We start from the raw sequence: 5971 nt of genomic DNA on the forward strand, positions 1-5971 counted from the left end.
ACACAATGGTTTTATTGGACTTTTTTATATATATGCCACCCTTTGAGGAGTCTAATTTAACTTTATATACATCTGTTCTCCAGCAATCTAGTCTGGAAATACCATCACAGACATGCCCTGAGTTATGTCTCCTAGGTGATTCTTACTCTATTCATGATGAAAATAAGACCAATATTCGCAGTGTGTAAAGTCTTCTATTAGAAGAACAATACGTTTGTACCAATGAGTGTGTCTATTACTTTGTTTAAATATAGCACAGATGGTGCGGGAGAATTGTCTGTATTCTGTCAATCATGTTTTAAATAAACGATGATTGGCCAGGCAGGAGGTGTAGGCGGAAAAACCAGACAGGAAGTGGAAACGATGCAAGGAGTGCAGGAGAATTCTGGGGAGGAGGAAGTTGAGTCCTCCCTCTCCTGCCCAGATCACTGAAGCAGCAGGATGTAAGCTACCCCACTGAAAAAGGTACTGAGCCACATGGCTAAAATAGATCAGAATAATGAGTTAATCAAGATGTGAGAGTTAGCCAGTAAGAGGCTAGACCTAATGGGCCAATCAGCTTTATAACTTACAGAGATCTGTGTCTGATTTTTTTCTGGGACTAAACAGCTGGGGGGCTGGGCAGAACAGAAATCCGAACAAGCAGGCCCCCTCATGTTACACCCAGACTTTAACTAGGCAAAATCAGTTTATTAATGAGCCTCTCTAATTTATTTTGGAGCTGATGCATAATTTATTTGCATACTACAGTACTCTAATTATTTACAGAGAAGATACTACTATTCAACACTAATTCAATCCTTTTAACCAATACAATATTGATAAAATTCTGAGTAAGCAACCAGAATCAGCATATAATGTAGATCAATTTGCTGCTATACCATCTACCAGAGTGATGAGGAGACAAAGTGTCACACATTCTCCCTTTGAATATCTACATTTTTTAGTAGTTGTACAAAGTTTGGTTTGATTTTTTTGGATCTGGAGAAAATCCATGATATATTTGTTGCACTGTGAATATTTGTATATGGAGACTTAACATTACCAAACTGTCAGGAATTTTTCCATTTCTCAAGTGTGTAACTCTAGGGTGGCTTAGAGCACACATTTAGTAACCTTGAATTCCAACACTTGCCTTAAATCATTTTTTTCTTTTATTATCCACTAGTGACATTGAAACAAAATTTCAGTGTGCCAAGGTTTAAAGGAATAATACTGGATGTTTTTAATTCTAATTTAGCAATATTTCACACTTAATGGAGGTGGGATAGTTTTCTGCCAATATTCAAAGCAGACTACCAATCCCATCTATTCTGATTGTGGAATTATATTCATGGAATATTTCTCTCATATCCTAAATCCAACTTGAAAGTTTAATATTTTATCAGTTAGAAATGATGAAACACTTACAAAAATCGATCCTGACCAAAAGAATTTTTAAATATAAAACTGATGAGGTGGACAGAGAGAGGTGGAGAGAAAAAGAGAGAGAGAGAGAGAGAGAGAGAGAGAGAGAGAGAGAGAGAGAATAGGATAGGATAGGATAGGATAGGATAGGATAGAAAATAAAAGATTTCTCTCTCTAGATAACCAGGTGTCAAGTTAAATTGGAAGAAAACTTTGGATCTCTGGTAGTTGCTAGACAAATTCCTTTGAATAAGTATTTGCTGTGTGTCTTCCATATGTTACATTATGGTTTAGACAGTCTATAAGAAATAGAAGCACAAGATAGTGACTACTTCTCAGACTACCCTGAAGGAGCTTGCAATATTATTGTAGATCTTTGTCTGAGAAACAATTCATTGGTAACTAAAGAGAAGATGCAAATATCATGTAGTCAAGAAACTATTGTCTTGCTATCTAGTTGTCATTTCCATGGAAGCACCACTACTTTGACTTTAATTTACTGAATGATTCAACCCAGAGCACACACATGTACTTAGCCTTGTTCATATTTCAGGTGGATTATTCTAAGCAAACAAACTCACTTTAAAACTGAGGCTGCTGCTTAAGAAGTGTGAAAATGGTTGTCTAAATTTGCTCCTTGACCTTGTCTGTCAAGTGGGATGACATTTTTTCATTGTGATCCATTATCCTCATGTCCCATTTTGATGATATATTATACTTACACATCATTGAAGAAGCAATTTGCTTTGATGATGTGCAGACACACAATAGATCATGCCTCTGAAAGAGCAAGAAGAGGAGCACCCTGGAGATCTATTTCTCAAGTGTAGATGCCATCCTCAGAAAAAGAGGGAAACGATTAATTTAAATTATCAAGACAGAAAACAGGCAGGCAGAGGGACTTCTGACCCTTCCAAATATATAAAAAAGTTACTTATTAAAAATGCTTTCTTGTTGCCATAAAAGTTCAAGATGATGGGTGAAACCAGTGTGGCAGTTAATATACAAAACTGCACAGTTACTATCAACCTATTGAAATCACACCCACATCTGCTTTTGTCACACATGCATAAATGAATCCAAGCCAAACCATACATAACTATATTTAAGGAGCAGGTCCTTATCAATGTCTATATGCTGGTCAGAATTTTGTGCTCTAGTTTCATAAATTAAAGGTTAGCATTGGACAAAAGAGTTTTCACTGTGATTCCATCATTAGCAAAAATCACGTAGCAGCGATGGCTGAGAGTCTAAACTTTGAGAAGAATGACTCCGTCTCCCGCTATGGAGCATCTCAAGTTGAAGACATGGGGAACATAATATTAGCCATGATCTCGGAGCCTTACAATCACAGGTTTTCGGATCCAGAAAGAGTAAACTACAAATTTGAAAGTGGTACATGCAGCAAGATCGAGCTCATCAACGACAACACGGTGGTGAGGGCTCATGGCTTGCCTTGGCAGTCCTCGGATCAAGACATCGCCAGGTTCTTCAAAGGACTCAATATCGCCACGGGAGATGCGGCATTCTGTCTGAATGCTCAGGGCCGGAGGAACGGAGAAGCACTGGTTAGGTTTGTAAGTGAGGAGCACAGAGATCTAGCCCTGCAGAGACACAAACATCACGCGGGGAACCGATACATTGAGGTTTACAAAGCAACGGGTGAAGACTTTCTTAAGATTGCTGGAGGGACATCAAATGAGGTGGCCCAGTTCCTCTCCCAGGAAAATCAGGTCATCTTCCGCATGCGGGGGCTTCCTTTCACAGCCACAGCCAAGGAGGTGGTCACCTTCTTCGGACAGCATTGCCCCATCACCGGGGGAAAGGAAGGCATCCTCTTCGTCACCTATCCGGATGGTAGGCCGACGGGAGATGCTTTTGTGCTCTTCGCCTTTGAGGAATACGCTCAGAACGCCCTGCGGAAGCATAAGGACCTGTTGGGTAAAAGATACATCGAGCTCTTCAGGAGCACGGCAGTCGAAGTGCAGCAGGTGCTGAATCGATTCTCTTCAGCCCCTCTGATTCCACTCCCATCATCCCGGTACTACCTCAGCAATTTCTGCCCCCCACAAATGTAAGAGACTGTATTCATCTGCGAGGTCTTCCCTATGCTGCCACCGTCGAGGACATTCTGGAATTCCTGGGGGAGTTTTCCACAGATATTCGGACGCATGGGGTTCTCATGGTGTTGAACCACCAGGGCCGCCCGTCAGGAGATGCCTTTATCCAGATGAAGTGTACAGACCGAGCATTCATGGCTGCGCAGAAGAATCATAAAAAAATCATGAAGGACAGATATGTGGAAGTCTTTCAGTGTTCAGCTGAGGAGATGAACTTTGTGTTAATGGGGGCACTTTAAATCGAAATGGCTTATCCCCGCCGCCATTTTATCCCCGTTACCATGCCTGTCTCCTCCTTCCTACACATTCCCAGCTCCTGCAGCCGTGATCCCTACCGAAGCTGCCATTTATCAGCCGTCTGTGCTCTTCAGTCCCCGGGCATTGCAGCCCTCCACCGCATACTACCCGGCAGGTACTCAGCTCTTCATGAACTACACAGCCTACTGCCCCAGTATGCATCCGAGGATGGACTTGTCTGCTGTGGGAGTTCCTTCAGCCAATCGCCGCTGAGTTACCAGCCCATTGGGGCGTGGTCTCTCCCTTTAAAAAAAGCAGCGGCTGTCCTCCACTTTCTCTTTGTCTTCCGGCTCCGTTTCCGGCCCCTGGACTCCTTTCCTGTTCGCCGCGGAGGGGCTGTTGTCTGGGACGGTAATCTGTAAGTTTTTTCCCCTTTGAATAAATAACCATTATATTAATCATAATTCCAAACTGGTGTGGGATTGTCTGTGACTTACGCCTTCATCTGGCGCCCCACGTTTGGTTGTAGAACCCCCCCCTTCCCCCCCACTCAACTGCTTGCTACCAGCTCGGCTAGTCACGAGACCTCCCTCAGCTGCGGCCTGTGCCCTGTGTGTGGAGCCAGCAGTTCAGTTAAACCCCACGCCTCCCAAGCTCCACAGGCTCGGGACAGTCTCTGCCTGCCTGGTTTGCTCTTTTCTGAGTTGTTTTCAAATTTCCCTTGTAAGTGAGGCGCTTTAGTGGCGTGAATCAGAACGACTCGGTCACGTGGAGGCATACGCGGCTTCCGGGTTGCTCTTTTCTACCCCTGGATTCTGGGTTTCTGGTTCCGTGTATGGAATTGATTTAATTAAACTTTCTTTCTTGAGCAACTTATATTTCCTAGTTTTTAACAAATACTAAGGCAGACACTGAAACAGGACCTGTTTAAGTCACCTTTGCAGTGGTTCTAGTCGCAACTTGGCAACAGCGCCACCAACTAGACAAGAGGTAATATGGCAGTTTTTGTTTCCAACGCCAATTTTACTGTTTTCTTTATTAATACAATGGATTATGTCATGCAAGGTTTATATGACTATGGGAATATATTAATTTACTTGTTACTAGGTTTCAGTTTTCTTTTCAATATTTTATCATTAAGAAAGATACGATTTTTACGGACTAATATTGAACAACTAGTTGAAAGGATTAAAATTATTGAAAATCAGGGGTTATCTGAACAAGTGGATACTATGATAGACAAAATTGACTCCATGTCCAAGGGTACTAGGAAGTTACCTGAAAGGGTACAGGCTGTTGAATTTGACGTTCAGATGTTACCACAAAGTTTTGATAAGGTAACAGATAGAATGAACCTCCAGAATGGGAACCAAAAAACTGATACCTTAGTGAAATTACTAGAAACACGGGTAGGTCAGGAGATTCAGGATTTAAGGGATACAATGATAAAAAGATTAGAAATGATTGAAGAAACTATTGGAGCTGGTGAACAGAGTAAGAAGGCACAAGGACAGGATACAATGCCACCACCAGCTGTTAGAACTGGCTTACCCAGGGTCCTAACAACATACCCTGTAATTTATTCTGACAAAGGGTTAACTTCCAAAGGCTCAAAGGGAGTTAAAGAAGCTAGATGGACACCAATAGCAATGAATGATTTAAAAGAAATTAAGCAAGCTGTCGTTAACTTTGGCTTGCACTCTGCATTTGTTAAGGAAATGATAAGGACTTGGGCTTCTAATGTCAGAGCTACCCCCCATGATTTCTCTCAGCTAGTGTCTGCAGTTTTAGATGATGGGCCTTCCTTGATGTTTGGAATTTATTTCAGAGAAGAATCCAAACATATGGAACAGCAAGGAAGAGCAAAAGGTGTGGAGGTTTCCCAAGATCAAATTCTTGGTGTAGGAGCATATGCTGATCCACAGGTCCAAGCTCTCTATGATGAAGAAGTGCTGTCCTTATGTCACAAAGCAGCCTTGAATGCTTTGAATAGAATACAAGACCCAGCAAAAAGGGTCGAATCATATACCAGGGTTAGGCAGGGACAGAGAGAACCCTTTACTGACTTTGTGCAAAGATTAATTAAGGCTCTGGACATAGGGGTAACAGACCCAGAAGCTAGACGAATACTTCTTGAATCTCTAGCTTTTGAAAATGCAAATACTGAATGTAAAAAGATAATTGGGCCTTTAAGATCTAGATCAGCA

At 41.9% G+C, this 5971-nt stretch overlaps 1 pseudogene; it reads left to right on the top strand.

The window, feature by feature from the left end:
• Positions 1-2632: 2632 nt before the first annotated feature.
• Positions 2633-4037, top strand: LOC125403170 (epithelial splicing regulatory protein 1 pseudogene; annotated as a pseudogene).
• The last annotated feature ends 1934 nt before the right edge of the window (positions 4038-5971 follow it).

This window comes from Myodes glareolus, chromosome 3, assembly GCF_982192425.1.
Source record: "Myodes glareolus chromosome 3, mMyoGla1.1, whole genome shotgun sequence".
NCBI classification, from domain to species: Eukaryota; Metazoa; Chordata; class Mammalia; order Rodentia; family Cricetidae; genus Myodes; species Myodes glareolus.